The sequence below is a fragment of the Dipteris shenzhenensis genome, chromosome 30 (assembly GCF_047967505.1).
Source record: "Dipteris shenzhenensis isolate YYH24624 ecotype China chromosome 30, Dip_SZ_1.0, whole genome shotgun sequence".
Taxonomy (NCBI): Eukaryota; Viridiplantae; Streptophyta; class Polypodiopsida; order Gleicheniales; family Dipteridaceae; genus Dipteris; species Dipteris shenzhenensis.
The window spans coordinates 29,145,782-29,162,544 of NC_141625.1; positions in this window are offsets into that span (position 1 = coordinate 29,145,782).

Here is a 16,763-nt window from a genome sequence, read left to right on the forward strand (position 1 = left end):
CAGACACAGGTGTGGTGACGCAGCGCATTTGACGCAGCGCATTCTGGTCACTGGTTGCCCCAACTAGTGTCTGAGATGCCATGGCTTCGGGCACCAGGTGCACTCATGTCCTCGCTTCATGATAGACTGGGTTATTTGCCAAGTGTATACTGCTCATGTTGTCACAATAAATGACAACTGGCCCATCTGTAGACTGATGCATATCATAAAGTAGCTTATGCAACCAAGCTACTTCACATGCAGCCATTGCTGCACCCCTGTACTCAACCTCTGTGCTCGACAAGGCAACTGTAGGCTGTTTCTTGCTGCTCTAGGTGACTCCAGTGCTCCCAAAAGAGAACACATATCCACTGGTAGATCGTCTATCAGAAGTACTACCAGCCCAATCAGCATCAGTGTATCCATGCAACTGTATCTAAACCCCAGCCTCATAAAATAGTCCATACTGCAATGTGGACTTCACATACCTGAGTATGCATCTAGCCGCATCCAAATGCGGTTTCCTTGGAGCGTGCATAAACTGAATTACCAATCCAACAGCATAGCTTAAATCTGGCCTAGTAATAGTCATATAAATCAAACTTCCTACTATGCGTCTGTACATAGTAGGGTCTTCCAGAAGCTCACGTGCATCTGTGCTCAACTTCACATTCTGCTCCAAAGGAACTGAAATAGGCTTATAGCCTGTTATCCCATATTTGGACAGCATGTCCAATCCATACTGCCTCTGCAAGAGCTGTATCCCACTTGGTGATCTAATCACCTCAATGCCCAAGAAATAACGCAGCTCTCCCAAATCCTTCATCTCAAACTTCTGCTTCAATAGCATTTTCACATGAAGGATATCTTCATCACTATCACCTGTGATGATCAAATCATCAACATAAATGACAAGCAGCATAATACCTTTCTCTATTTTTCTCACATAGAGTGAGAAATCTGCCTTGGAAATCTAAAAGCCAATAGTGACAAGATACTGTCCTATCTTGTCAGACCATGCTCTAGGTGCTTGCTTCAAGCCATATAAGGCTTTCTTCAACCTGCAAACAAACTCAGGATGAATAGCATGAACATAACCTAGTGGTTGCTCCATAAAGACCTCTTCTTGCAAATCACCATGCAAGAAGGCATTCTTTACATCCATCTGATGTAAAGACCATCCCTTTGATGCAGCCATAGCAATGACTGCTCTTACAATTGCCATCCTTGCAACCGAACTGAATGTTTCTTCATAATCAATGCCGTATGTCTGTGCATACCCCTTGACAACTAATCTTGCCTTGTATCTGTTCACAAAACCATCTGCATTGTGCTTGATCTTATAAATTCACTTACAGCCAATTGCATTCTTGTCTTTAGGCAAAGGCACCAATTTCCATGTAGCATTTGCTTCCAAGGCATCCATTTCTTCATCCATGGCTTTCTCCCATTTTCCATTTCCCATGGCTTGCTCAAAAGAAGTGGGTTCTGGTTCCTATATCACTTTGACCATATAGGCATAGTGAATGGCTGTAAATCCATCATATTTCAGCCTTTCCACAGGATACCTAGCTCTGGTAGTCCTGTGCAAAATAGGCTCCAGGTGTAACAACAGAAGGAATACCCAACTCATCATCAATGCTCTGTTCTGAGCCACTGGATTCACCATCCACATAAGAGTGACCTGCATTCACATCAAACATGGGCTGATCTACCTTCTCTTTTCCTTTTTGTGATACCTGCATACCACTATCTGCATTGCTTTGAGGAGATTCTCTTGATCTCAATCTGCTTGTCCATGGTGAAGTATGTGAACCACTGCTAGAGGACACTGCAGGTCCACTGATATTTTCTGATTGCTATTGTGAATTCTATGTAGCATTACCATTTTGTGCGTCTACATCAGTCATCACATTTACTGGTTTATACCAGCTGCTCATCTCATCAAAAAAAACATCACTGCTCACTGTAAACTTACGAGTAGAAGGGTTATAGCATCTATACCCTTTCTGCTACAAAGAATAACCAATAAAGATGCACTTCTCAGCTTTTGGATCCAACTTGGACCTCAACTCATCTGGCACATGAACATAGGCAATGCAACCAAAAATTTTCAAATGAGAAATGTCTGGTTTCCTACCAGTATACATCTCCTCTAGTGTCATGCCATGTATTGCTGCAGTGGGAGTCATGTTCATTATGTAAACTGCTGTAGCAACTGCTTTAGCCCAATAATAATCTGGTAGATCTTTTTCATTTAGCATGGCTCGAGATACCTCTCCAATATGCCTATTTTTCCTTTCTGCAAGTCCATTTTGCTATGGGGTATGACTGCATGAATATTGCTGCTTTATGCCATGCTCCTGTAGGAACCTTGCAAACACATTTGCGAGGCACTCTCCCCCTCCATCTGACCTTAGGCATTTTATTTGCAAGCCTATTTCTTTTTCAACCATAGCTTTAAAAGCTTTGAAGTGCCCAAACACTTCACTTTTCTTTTTCATAAAATACACCCAAACTTTTCTTCTGAAGTCATCAATAAAAGTGACAAAATAGTGACAGCCTCCAATAGATGCAGCTTTAGTAGTCCACACATCAGAGTGGATTAATTCCAATGGCTTTTTACTCTCTTGAACATGCCTAGGAAATGGTTTCCTTGCCTGTTTTCCAAATTGACAGGCTTCACAAACCTGATGCATTTTTGCAACCTTGAATTTAGGCAATCCTGCAACAATTTTTTGGGCTTGCATTGATTTAAGTCACTGTATATTAACATGACCAATGTGTTTATGCCAAATATCAATATCTGCAACTACACTGGTCCCATGTGCAAACATTGCTGCACTCAATTCAGGCATGTCTGCACCAACATAAACATCCTGCCTTTCTTCTTTCCTTTTGCTATCAAGCGACCGTTATTTTTCATATCCTCAACAAAGCATCCATGAGGATTAAATCTGACCTGCAATCCCTGCTCGACCATTTGACCAATAGAAACCAGGTTCTTGGTGATGTTTGGGACATGAAATACATCAGATAGGTATTTCTTTTTCCCATCCTACATAGACAGAGGAATTTTACCAATCTGCACAATAGGATGTGCAGTATCATCACCGATCTCCACAAATCCTGGTTTTTCTATTTTCCTTGCATCCTGCATCCACTCTGCATGCCCTGTCATGTGGTTTGATGCACCTGAGTCAACATACCACACATCATTTCGTTCTTTTGCACTTGTCATTGCACTTGTCACAGAATTGGTCATGTGCTGCACCATAAATAGATGCTCATTTCTATCATCACCCTGTCTACTGGAAGATGCATAATTGCCTTGCTACAATTTTCCATTCATAATGTCATTCTGCTTTTTGTAGCAGTCCTTAGTCATATGACCCATTTTACCACAGTAGTAGCATTCAACATTGTTGTTTGCATTTTGGCCTCTCTGCCATCCACCACGGCCTCTTTGGCTCCCCCTGTCTCTAGAGTTACCATGTCCTCCTCCATAGGACTGGTTTTCTTGAGTTTGTTGCATATTCTAATTTCTACCACGGCCTGCAGATCAGCCTCCTCTACCTCTGCCGCTACCTCTTCCAGCATTTGAGTAGAAGACAGTTTCTTTTGAAGTTCCTCCTGAAGAAGATGCACCCCCATTTCTCTACTCTTCAGAAATTAGAAGAGCAAACAACTCTTCAAAATCAGGAAATTTTTCACGGACGGCAATGGATGTTCGGAAATGTGCATAATCCTTTCCTAGACCATTCAAGGTCACAGAAACTAGATCATCATCTTCCACTGCCGACCCAATGGAAGCAAGTGCATCTGCAATTTTCTTCACCTTCATGTGGTAGTCATTGATGCTCATATTTTCTCTCTGCACATTGTGCAACTCTTGTTTGAGCTGCATTTTCTTGGCTTGCATATTTGTGCTGTACATTTTTGCCAAAGTATCCCATGCCTCCTTTGGTGTACTTGCATCCTGAATATGCACAATCATAGAATCCGACATACTGTGATTAGGAACATTAGGAAAGCTGGTTCTTCTTCATTTCCTGTAATGAACTCCCAATAGCCTTTTCCCATAAGGAAATTTGTCATTCTAAACTTTTATGCCTGGAAGTTATTCTTGTCAAGATTTTCAGTGACAATCTATGAAAGAGAATCAGACACCATTATAGAACACTGTAAAATATTCTGTCACTGCAAAAAACACAGTTTTTGCCTCACTCGGGCAGATTTGCAAAACTGACGAAAGTGGTATTTGACCACACAGTCTCTTCCTAGTGATGCATTTGCATCAACAAGGAACAAGCATGGTTCTGCAACTCCCAATATCTCTGCACACAGGCACACGATGCAATTTCTACGGTAACTTTTCACCGACCAGCAGAGCAGTGGTCACACAGCAAAAACAGGGCCTTTTTCTGAGTGCCTGCGAAAAACTTTTGCCTTCAAAACGGGCCCCGAAATGGCCTCGAATCAGAAAAATAAAGTCACCAAGGGTGTCGCCCCTTCCCGCAGCATATACTATCCTCTCGCCACACCACGAAGGGTGTCTCAATCTGAGACAGTGCACTCTTGCACTTCTGGCTGTGCTACCTGTAGAGATTTGCTCCCAAACTCGAAAAAGGAAAGCAACACTGGTCCTCTTACCAGGACACCGTGAACTTGGTTTGCTTTCTTGAGCTCCTTACCACGAACACGGCTCTGATACCAGGTGAAGATAGTGGGAGAGAGGGAAGGAGTCTCACTTGCGGCTTTCTCACATACACAATGGGGGAATACACACACAGGTGGAGGCTGAAAACAGTTTTCCTCTTCTTAGTTGTGAAAGCCAAAAAGAACTCTAGTACAAAGAAATAGAAGAACCCTATATGTGGGTCTCAAACAAAACTCAACTAACTAAGGTGGCATACTAGCTGAGCCACAAACTAGAGTAGATAAGGATAGCTGTCATCCAGCTATTATTCGTGGGTGGTGTACCAATCGCATCTGCAGCTAACAAGTCGGTGACATAAATGCACAACGGTCACCCTGGCATATCGCGAGTGGAGCTCGATATCTCAAAACTTCAACACTGCAAATCCAATGTGGCCAAATCTTTCATGCCAAAGTCTACTTGTGCCTACTCCAATGGTGGCTGTAAGAGCACTTAGCTCATACAGGTTGTTTCTCCTTACTCCTATGCCAACAAGATTGCCTGCACTATCTAGAATTTTTGCTCCTATCTTGTTGAACCTCACCTCATGGTCAAGGTCAGTTATGGAAGCAACTGATAGTATATTTCTCTTGATTTGTGGAAAATACAACACATTAGATAGTTTCTTAACATCTCCATTCATAGAAATAAATGAAATCGTACTTGTACCCTCAATAGGGCATTTTGCATTATTTCCAACCGTCACAGTGATGGGTTCCTGTAGAGGTTGCATGGAACAATATAGACCCTTCTTGTAGGTCATGTGATGGGAGGCACCACTACCCAACAATTAGAGGAGGATGCTTCCTTCCCAGACAACCAGGACTAGGATATCCATCCAGTACCACCATCAATAGTAGACCGAACTCCCCCAATGGTGCTTGGGAGGATTCAAGATAAAGAAGATGAAGAAGAGCCTACAGAACCACAATAGCAACAGCTATTCCCGAAGTGGGTAAAGCAGCATTTGGATGGCAGAGAACCTCCAGCCATTGAGGAGGAACCATCCGAACACCGTCAGTCCAAGAGATTAGAGGAGCAAAGAAGGGCACAGGAACACTTGGTCAACTATGCTTTGATGACAGAGGTGATCCATGCTAATGAACCCAAGTGTCTTGAAGAGGCACAGGGAGATGATAGGTGGATGGAGGCTATGCAGTCGGAGTATGGCTCCATAATGAATAACAACACTTGGGACCTTGTGGAGCGACCACCCAAACGCAAGGTAATCAGAACCAAGTGGGTGTAGAAGACCAAGTACAAGTCCGACGGCACATTGGATAAGTACAAGGCTCAGCTCGTGGCAAAAGGATTCGCACAGGTACATGGTTTTGATTATCAGGATACTTTTGCTGCCACAGCTCAACTAACCACAATTCATAGTGTTTTGGCTTTAGCTGCCCAGGGAAGTTGGCCCGTGTTTCAGATGGATGTAAAATCCGCCTTTTTGAATGGGGATCTCAAGGAGGAGGTATACTGGAACAACCACCAAGCTTTGTGATCCTTGGTTCAGAAGGTAAAGTCTGTAAACTGAAGAAGGCACTTTACAAGCTAAAATAGGCCCCACGAGCATGGTACTAGCAAATCGATGCCTACTTTCTACAAAATGGGTTCAGGAGGAGCCATCTGATGCAAACTTGTATATCTTCAGAGAAAGAGGTAAGTGTATGATCGTGGTCCTTTATGTGGATGGCCTTGTCATAACAAGGAACCATGAAGAGAAGATCTCACAGACAAAGAATTTGCTAGGAAGAGAGTTTGAAATGATAGACCTCGGATTGATGCATTTCTATTTGAAGTTTGGCAAGAGCCAAAATAGATCTTCATTTCACAGCTGAAGTATGCTGGAGAGATACTGAAGGCATTTGGCATGGCTGAGTGCAAAACAATTGGTACCCCTATGGAGGTTGACGTGAAGCTCTCAAACGAGGATTCATCACCACTGGTGGACGAAGCGAAATACAAAAGGCTTGTGGGCAGCTTGATTTACTTGTGCAACACATGGTTGGACATCAGTTTTTCGACTGGTGTACTAAGCAAGTTTTCCAATAAGCCCCGGGAGAACCATTGGAGGGCAGGGATGCGCGTACTGAAATACATCAAAGGCACACTTGATTATGGCATCACCTATACCAAGGGCAACATCTTGACCAGATTCTGTGACTCAGATTGGGTAGGAGACGTGGACAGTAGGAGATCAGTGACAGGTTACTGTTTCTTACTTGGATCTGGAGCTGTGTCATGGGTCAGCAAAAAGCAACCCACAGTTGCTCTTTCTTCTACCGAGGCTGAGGACAAAAATCAGCATGCTTTGCTTCTTGTGAGGCAGTGTGGTTGAGGAGGATTCTGGTAGACATGGGTGCAGTGCAGAACAAGCCTATGCAATTATCATGTGACAATTAGAGTTGCATGGTGATTGCAAAGAACCCTGTGTCCCATGCTCACACAAAACACATTGAGATTCAATATCACTTTGTACACGAGCTTATCATGGATGGAGAGGTCGACTTAGTGTACTATCTGACTATAGAGAATGCTACAGACATCTTCACAAAGGCTCTTGGAAGAGACTTGCTAGAGAGGCATCTTCATCGACTTGGCATTGGACCGAAAAAGTAAGTTCACTTGCAGGTGGACATTGAGGGGGGGTGTTAGATATCAATGCTCCACTCTCATGTAACTATGTGGGAACCAGCTAACTCTACTTATAAGCCCCCCATATGAGGAGAAGGCATTTGAGTAGCTCGGTTATCCGGTAGGTCCTAGTTTGGACACTAGATGGGGGCCATGTGTGGCCTGATGGCTGGATGGAGTTGGCACACTGCCAACTAGGCTACATTTATTAAAACTCAGCAATTGTTGAGAGCCTTAAATAAAAGATTACAGGTAGCGGTCATAACCATTCAAATATAGATATTAAAGTTAACAACAGTGCATACTAAGAGCCTCAAATTGAAAAAAAAGAGATTATATAAATGCCTTAAAGACCAAAACATTACATCCAGTGAGCCAAAAGATCATTGAGCTCACCCAAAAGATTACATCCAGCCATTACTGAGAGCCTCGTCTGAGCAAGAGGTAATTTGTACAACTTAGTTTTCTACCAGTCTAGCTTGTTGAATTAAAAATTTTTAGGGAGCCAAAGGAGGATACGATGGAGAGGCCAAAGACCATGCACATTGCCACGACTCAGATTATGGCACCCCTAGCAAGTTGAGAGTACTCTGCTTCAAAAATATTGAGGGCTTCATTGACATCTAGGGGGAAGCCGTATAGCACAACCATAAAGAGGCCCTCTGTGTGCATGTTATCCAAGGTGATGACATTCAGATGTGTGGGGAGTTGCCTATGGGAATGAAGATTCTCCAAGCATTTCTACTCCACGTGAGTGCAACGCAATCACCTTATATGAGAAGCCAGATATTATTAGGATCACAGAGCATCGAGGGGGGGACCAACTAGGCATGTTGAAGATGAGTGGGTGAGCAGAAGATGAGCAGGGGAGCTGCAGTGATGAGAATTGGAGGAGGGAGCATGGAGCAAAGTAGGGCAGGGGCAAAAAAGAGATAGAGGATAGAGGAGGGGTGTGGAGCAAAGTAGCAGAGCATAGGCAAATCAGAGCAACGTAGTAAAATGCCAAATGACACGGATCTTATATATATTATAAAGTTCAAGCCACCATAGTGGTTGGATCCCACGGGTTCCATCCATATTAATTGTAGGCCACTGCGGTGGAATCCCCCAAACGGGCTAGTAATCATGAAGAAGACGCCATGTGGTGTCACTCTGATGGCTGGTATAATTAACTTAGCCCCATGATAGACAAGAGCCACCACCACTGAGCAGTAATTCTCATTACCATGTCTAATCACTCATTACCATGCACTCTAGTTCTATACAAAGCATGCAAGCCCAGTGACTGGTAATTTTTATAGCACTCGTAGTGATCATGCATGCTAAAGTGCAATGGTGATGAGTGGTGGCACGGTGGAATTGTAGCCATGACAGATGTGGCTGATGACAACCACCACCATCAGGCAATAATTCCCACAAAAGTAAATCATGAAGCCTAATCACCTCTAATCCCTCATCATAATTTATTGCACTTGTAGTAATCATGCATGCAAGCCCAATGGTGGTAACTAGAAGCTGAGTAATTGTGGGCCACTACAGTGGCTGGTAATTAACTGACAATCCAGTGGATTTTAGCTGCCACCACAAACATGGCTGGGAATCTTAGATGCCACCACCTCTAATCATTCATTACCATGCAAGTCAGTATTGCCACCTTGAATTATTTAAAATTTGGGCCAACCACCATGGTGTCTCTCACCTTAATAGTAGTCCGGCTACACTGTCACCTTGACAGTGTAGTTAGCTATTCCATTCCCTTAACCATTTCCTCTTATATTCCTCTTGAACATTTCATTCTCCCTTGCAATCTCAAGCCTCCACTATGCCATTTCCTTCACTGCTTCATCTTCTATCCCTCTTGACCATTTCTTTCTTCCTTGCACTCTCCTACAACTTCTATCTCCTCTTTAATGGAACTTGTACCCCGAGAGCTCCTCACACAATCTTTCCTCCCCCTCTGCAGCACAGTGCAAGAGCCCCTCCTCCCCTGATCTTGAAATTGTGACATATGGGAGCTTCTCTCTTGCTATTCAAAAGCCCAATTTGGATGCTCTCCAAAACTTCACCCTAGGGTGGTGCAGGAGGTCAACATTAAGGAGGGACAACTAGTATGTCAAGGTCACAAGTTTACCATCAATGAAAGCGTGATTGAAAAGGCTCCCGAAATTTCTAGAGGTAGTATGCAAGCACACTTTTTTAGGAAGCAGTGGAAGAGACATGATATTCTAGATGTATACCCCAACGCTCAGATTAGTAAAGATGGTGGAGTCAAGATTTCAAGCTTGCCAGCAGAAGACCATTCACTTCTTTCTTGATACGAGAGGAACCTACAAGTTCTGGCAGGTTCACGCACCAGTAGAGTAACTGAAAGGACATGATGTATCTTTCTCAAGGGTGATTTCCAAGAGCATGTTAATCAACCTAAAGAATTGTGTACATGGCAAATCCCAATTGTCATCTCAATCCACTAGAGTTGTAATGCACCTGAGGGCATCTACCCTCAAAGGTATTTTTGAGCAATACGAGAAGCACAGTCTTAGAAGGTGACTTTTCTACAAGAGAAAGCCACCAATGCAGCAAAGACAACACAACTTGAGAAATGTCTCAGGGAAGGTGAAGAAGCCAAGGTAGAGGAGGCACAAGTGAGGGCCTTGCAGGCACAAGAGTAGGCTAAGGCCACCACAAAATTGGTCGACATGGAAAGGCATAGAAGAGAAGAAGTAGAGAAGTGCATGAAGGAGCTCCGAGATAGGCTCGAAGAAGTGAGAAATGATGGGACATGGTAGACAAGGAGCTAGAAAACATGCAAAAGGACCTTGAAGATCAGAAAGCCAAAAAGGAGGGTCTTTACAAATGGCTCTGCAACATGCATAACTCATTTAACATTGAAAAAGACCAAATGATGGAGGAGCTGAAAAGGGAGAATGCAAAAACTAGAAATGTGATGCGGGAACGGCGAGAGAGCTTCAAGGCTAGGAAGGATGGGGCAGAGAGCAGTCGGGGTGGAGAAGACAACAAGGCAGCTCCCTAGGCCAAGAAGGATGCAGAGAGTAGCCATGATGGAGCAAGTTCCAGCCACTGTGGTGGAGAAATTTGCAGTAGCCACGGTGAGGGTTGTTTTTTTGAAACGTTGTTTGAAGTCCAAAGAACAAGCTACAATACCCTGCAAGAAGATCGCGATAGATGTTTGCACAAGCTTGTCATGGCTTTTGACAGTTATGAAAAGCAGTCCATTGCCTTGCGAGATTTCCAAGCTAGAGTGTAAGTCTTGGAAACCGTCCATGAAGAAGTTTTTCAAGAATTTATGAAAGTTCAATAGATGCCAAGGGATTCAGATGAAGCTATTGCACAAAGTGAGCAAAAAGTGGAGGAGATGAAGGAGAACATCTGTAGCCTTAGGATGAGGAAGGAAGGAATCAAGAAGCAACTTTATCATGTACAGAGAAAGATTGTGGTATTGATGGCCACAATAGTTAAATTAGATGCCTATTCTGCTATGCAATAGGGTCTGAAATGCATGGTCTGCCATAACCCCATCATATATGACTATTGTATCCAATGGCCTGCATGCTACCACCCTATGCACATTTTTTGCTTTGAAGTGTGGGTGCATACAAAATCGCTATGTAGAGAAAATGCTATTTGCCATTGCCGATGTCATAAATAGATCAAATGTGCCTGCTTGCTATAGCTATCTACGATGAGAAAGTAGATGTTGCAGCTCAATTTGCCATTTGGGCAAAAGATCTTAAAGATAAGGAGCTCAAATTGAAGAAGGCCAAGACCGGAGCCTAACTATGAGGAAAAGGAGCCTGAAGGGAGGCACCAACCCCCTTCAAGAAAGGAGCAAGAAGGGCCACTCCTGCAACCAGGAAGCTCAAATCAAGGAAAGAGGAAGCGGCATGGAGGGAAGGGCCGGCATGAAGGGAAGGAGTCTTTGAGATTGTAATCTATGTAATCTTTGTGAAATCTATTGAATTGTTAATCTTCTCCAGAGTTTACTTGGGCAATGTTTTCCCAGCTAAGTGACTAGATAGCGTCCTTTGATCCATGCCAGTGTAGTGATAATAATGAGACAAAAGATTCATACTATGCGCTCTCATGTCACCATCGGTTTCACCTTGTATGCTTGGCAAATACATTGAAGCTCAAGAGTGCCTTCCCAACTTGTAATTCTCCTTAGGCCAAGCAATTGTACGATGTTCTTGTCATCGGAGCAACATTTTCAGCGGATCCTTGGTTGCAAATATTATAGGTCCCATATATTGTAATGCGATATTGTAATGACATATATCAATTTTGTTAATGGATTTCAAGCATCCTTGAATAACTATTTATTAGTGAAGTGCAATAATGCTTCATGATCCACATAGAAAATGAATTTATTAGTGCCAAAATTTATACACAATGTATACCATACCAAGTGCTTCTAGCTCAACAGTACCATAGTTGCACTTAGCTATACATAGTTGATGTCATTGGTCTACTTGCATAATAAATCGGGTGATCTAGCTTGCCTTCTAGATGCACCAAGATAGTCCCAATGGCCAGATGCATACACATGCATGGACATGGAAGATGGCATGACATCTTGGTGTCACAATATAGGTGTTTCTTAAGCTCAAGAAACATGCTTGCCAGCTCCGTGGTGCACTACATCTTGGTATCCTTCCTAGTAATTTTGTAAAAGGGAGTTACAATCTTGGTGAAATTTTTGACGAATCTTCAGTACAAATTGATGAAAACCACAAAGGATCTCAATTGTGTAATATTCTCTAGCTCAGACCTCTTTTTGGTAGCTTTGATTTTACTTGGAAATTGATTATGTATGAGTACGTTCCTTAGAAATCACGTGACCAAGAAAGACACCTAATTGGACACAAAATACACTCTTGTCTAGGTCCAATGATATGCCTACTTGGATGCATCTATAAAGAATTTTCTCAAGTAACCAAAATGCATAGCTTCCTCTAAAAACACACAGAGGGGAAACTTGCATCTCAATGAGGCTCTCAATTAGAAAATAGGAAGACAATTGGTAGAACTCATGCTAGAAGGGACCTCTACCAATCCAGTGAGCCATTGAAATGAAGGATGTTCCTCTTGCTATTGTGTCTTGTGTGTGTTTGTTGTGAGTGAGTGCTTTGCCTTGATCCGAGGCATGAGTTCATCTTGGTTTGTGTACCCCTAGGATATTTGTAATCATTTTGTCCTATTGATCAATACAAGTAATTTACTTTTACTTGGTGTCATTTGATCGTTTATATTGCATTACATGCTCTTCCACTAGCCTCCATATAATTTCACCCATATAGCATGGACCCTTCCCCTTATTAGTCTCTAACACAATTTTTCAACTAGTAAACATGAACTATAGAATGCTTGCCAAGGTTTTCCTTGGATTTCAAGAGAGGGCATCTTCATAATGAGAATTGAGCATGCACTGGACACTGGGTCATTGGGTCCAAAGTGGTAAGCAAAACCTTAGCATCAACATATTGGCATGTTGTTGAAGGCAAAGACTCCTAGTGAAATCCAAAATAAGATTTAAAAGCTAAGGTAACTTAAAGATTTCAATAGAGAACTATGCTAAAAAAATTTGTAATCTAAATGCAAGATTACGTACAGACCTACTAGTAGGTGCAAATGGGCTCCATTCCCTGATTGAAATAGGTAAGTGGGCTAAAAGAAGAAGGGGAACTACCAAAGGAAAGTAAGGTGAAGATGGATTCTAATGAAGATTCTGAATCCAGTCCAAAGGATACAAATATTGAGTCCAACATAAAGTTTAATTCTAGTAGTGTGGATCCAAAATGAATTGGACGATGAAGATAAAAATAAGAAACACAAGCAGACTCAATAAAAAGACTAAGAAGTCAAAGAGGAGTCTAATAAATTAAGAAAGGAGAAACTAACATCAAAAAAGGATTCCACATCATTCAACATTGAGAATCTCCAAGAGAAAAAGTTTCTAAGCTTGAGATGAGAGAGAACCATCCATAGTTGGAATGTTGAATTAACCCTCCAAGTGAAGCATTTTGGTATAACCCCAATGCATATATTGTGAATGAAGCCTATTTATTAGTGTAGCGAACTCTGATAATAAGTGCAAACCAAATCATCATTGGTGCAAATGCGACAAAAGCTACACAACAACAACAAGAACAAACAAACTGGGCCCAATAATGAAACTAGAATCAACAAGGAAATTAGAATCAATAGTAGAATGCTTGGGGCCCAAATTTCAAAGATTGCAGCTACTATCTAGGTACAAGATGGCCATAGGCCCAACTAATTGAAGTATTACCTAGAGAGGGGCATCCTATTATTTTGGTATTGCAACAACTAGTATAGACAAGACCAATCTCAATACTATTAACCAACTTCACAACAATGCAGTGTTAATAGAAGAGTTTTCTGGCATATCCATTTAGGAGGTCAATGCATCACTAGGCCAATATGTATCATGACCTGTATGAGCAATTAGAAAGGAAATTTGGATAATTAACAAAGACTTATTCAAGAAAAAGAACAAGAATAACAATAAGGAGACCCAACAATCTTGTAGGCTAAACTAGAAGATGTAGTCCACAAGGTCCGTCCATGTTCACATCCTCCTGCAACACGTGTATGAGAAAATGGGATTAATAGATGTAGATCTATCCTTTTTTTAGTTCAAGATGGCTGATAAGAGATGAGTGCAATCCCTTGGGCTAATTCAAAACAAATAGACTCATTATTCAAGGAATGCCATTTAGGGTCATTTTTGTTGTGCTTTGAATGGAAAAGTGTGACTAGTTGTACCTAATGCTTCTTGGGAGCCCATGGCATCAAGCATCGAGGGTCAAGCAAGATTGGGGTGATTCAAGAATCATACTCTATAGAGGAAGAAGGAGAAATGATTCCAAAAGTGATACTAAAATAAGAAAAGAGACCACTAATTGTGCAATGTGTTAACATTTTGTTAAAAGTGAATGATAATGAAGAAAAAGAGTTCTTCAACACTAATCCATAAATAATACGAGCTTATGAGGTGGACATTAGCCCCATAATGCTATTGGTGGCCACCAGCATGCATCAAGTGTGGGGGTCCCATCCCCCACCTCTTAGCCATGGTGCCCCCCTCTCCCCCCCCCCCGTCGGGGAAAAAAAAAAATCAACGAGGAGGGTCTCAATAAGGCATTATATTGAATGCCTCAATGGCCACATTCTTTCTTATGGGACCAAAGACCCCAAATGCCATGTATTGATTAATGTAAGCTCCCTCAATTAAACATGCTCAACTTAGCCTAGACAAGGGGTAAAGGCCACATCTCCAACAACCCCATGTGGACAAACCCCAATACAAACAAATGTAACCAACTCATCAAACCTGACCATGACCAAACCACCACAAGGCCAAGACAATAAATCACTAATAGCTTCCACAACACACCATGTGGGGAGCACATCTGTGAAAGACGATAGGAGTTACACACATTAGCGAGTCAATAAGGGCTACCATCACCACTGAATGAGCCATAAGGTCACACTTAGACCTCTCACAAATGATGATATCTCTACAATACAAAGTTACAACAACCACCATGTGTTGAGCACATGATGCCCATGCCAAAGCTATAAGATAGACCTGCTTTGATACCATCTTGGTAACCATCATATGGCTGTCATATGTTGCATTGTGCACCATATGCAAGGGTCTCAATCCCCTACCTCCTAGCCACACTGACCCCTTCTCCTCCCAAAAGTTCCCCAAAGGTACGAGAGAGGAGGGTCTCAATGAAGCATTATATTCAAGGCCACAATGGACACACTTTTTCTTATGGGACCAAAGTCCCCAAATGCCACATGTTGCTTCTAGTCTTGCTCTCCTCCTTACAAATCCCTTCAAAGTCTTCATGGGGTCTTCATAAACCGTTTGAGAAAAAACATCCATCGACTATGAATAGTACTTGCAGTGGCCACCTCATCAACTATGTGCACAAGCAAGTGCACTTGAGTTGTCATAATGCTCGAGGGAAAGTGCTTTAATGGAGTCCACCATAGCCTTCTCAATGCTCAATATGGAGATCTCTTTTTGAGATATCCACATATTTCATGTGCCCATGTAAGATTCATAATCTTTCCACATATTATTTGACTTAAATTGAAGAAAATGTAATCAATGTGAGTTGATAGTAAGCATACCTCACAATACCACTGATCTTGAATATAGCATTTCTAACATCTTCTTGTAAACAACCTTTCAGTGTAATTGGGAGGATGAACTATCCAAGTAACAAAGAAGTCATGTCAATAATATAACATAATCATAATTACACTAATATAACGTATCATGATTATCAATACACTAGTCCTACAGCTTAGAATACATGTAAGACCTTGTGCCAATCATGGTACTTGAGCCCACTAAGCTTATTGTCCTTTGAAAATTCTTCTTTCAAGCAATGCATGTACCGTGTTGGTGTTTGAAAAGAGGCAATGTCCGCCTTGACCACTACCTCCTCTCTCTTGGAGAGGATCCATGCCACTTTCAAGAGGACAACTTTATGACCACATACTTGGGGCCACAAATGAGGCATCCTATCCATAGCTTGCAAGTCCTCTCACACTCCTCTTGAGTCTTTGTCACCAACCAATTGTCCCCAAATAGTAGCCCCCACATTCTTGAAGATATGCATGGGATCCAAGAGATGATTGATTTGTAAAATTGATTGATTTGTAAAATTGACCCCAATAAGGAATCTCATGAAAGATGGATAGCCTCTTCATACTAGGAGGAGGCTGCTCTCCATTCTCCCTCGAACAATCACTTGCCTTCAAAGATGGTGGTGGTGGATCAATCTAGCCTTCAAGATGGTCCAACGGAAGGTATCAAGACCTTCATAAACCATTTTCCTCATATGTTTGGAGTGTCGTGCAAGCACACTCAAACCCTTCCCACAAATAGGACAAGCATGGTACCCACTTATTGCAAGTCATGTATGCATGCATGAATGTCTTAGTATAAGACATGCACTAGAAAGGGAGTCATAAAAGTATCATTATACATGTAAAGACACAACCATGTACCTGCGCACTCTCCATATCCTAGGTAGTCATGCATGGTCCACATCAAGATTCCCCTTACCATAATTTCATTGGTATGTCTAGGAGATCTAGGAATATCAAAGACCTGTATGCCTCTCCATAAGATCTGCAATTCCTCTATCAAAGGTGCCATGTACACGTCCATATTTTGGCCTTGTACTTCCCTAGCACAAGTAGTGCAAGCATGGGGTGTCCCTTCTTTATTGTTAGCTATGGTGGGATATTGTAATTCACCAAGACTATAGGCCATGTCGACCAAGATGTTGAGCATAACCCAGTTCACACTGTCCATGGTGAACCCAAGATGTAAGTTGTGTGGCCTCGCAAAGTCTGGCCCCACTGATTGTCTATGTGCTTCCAA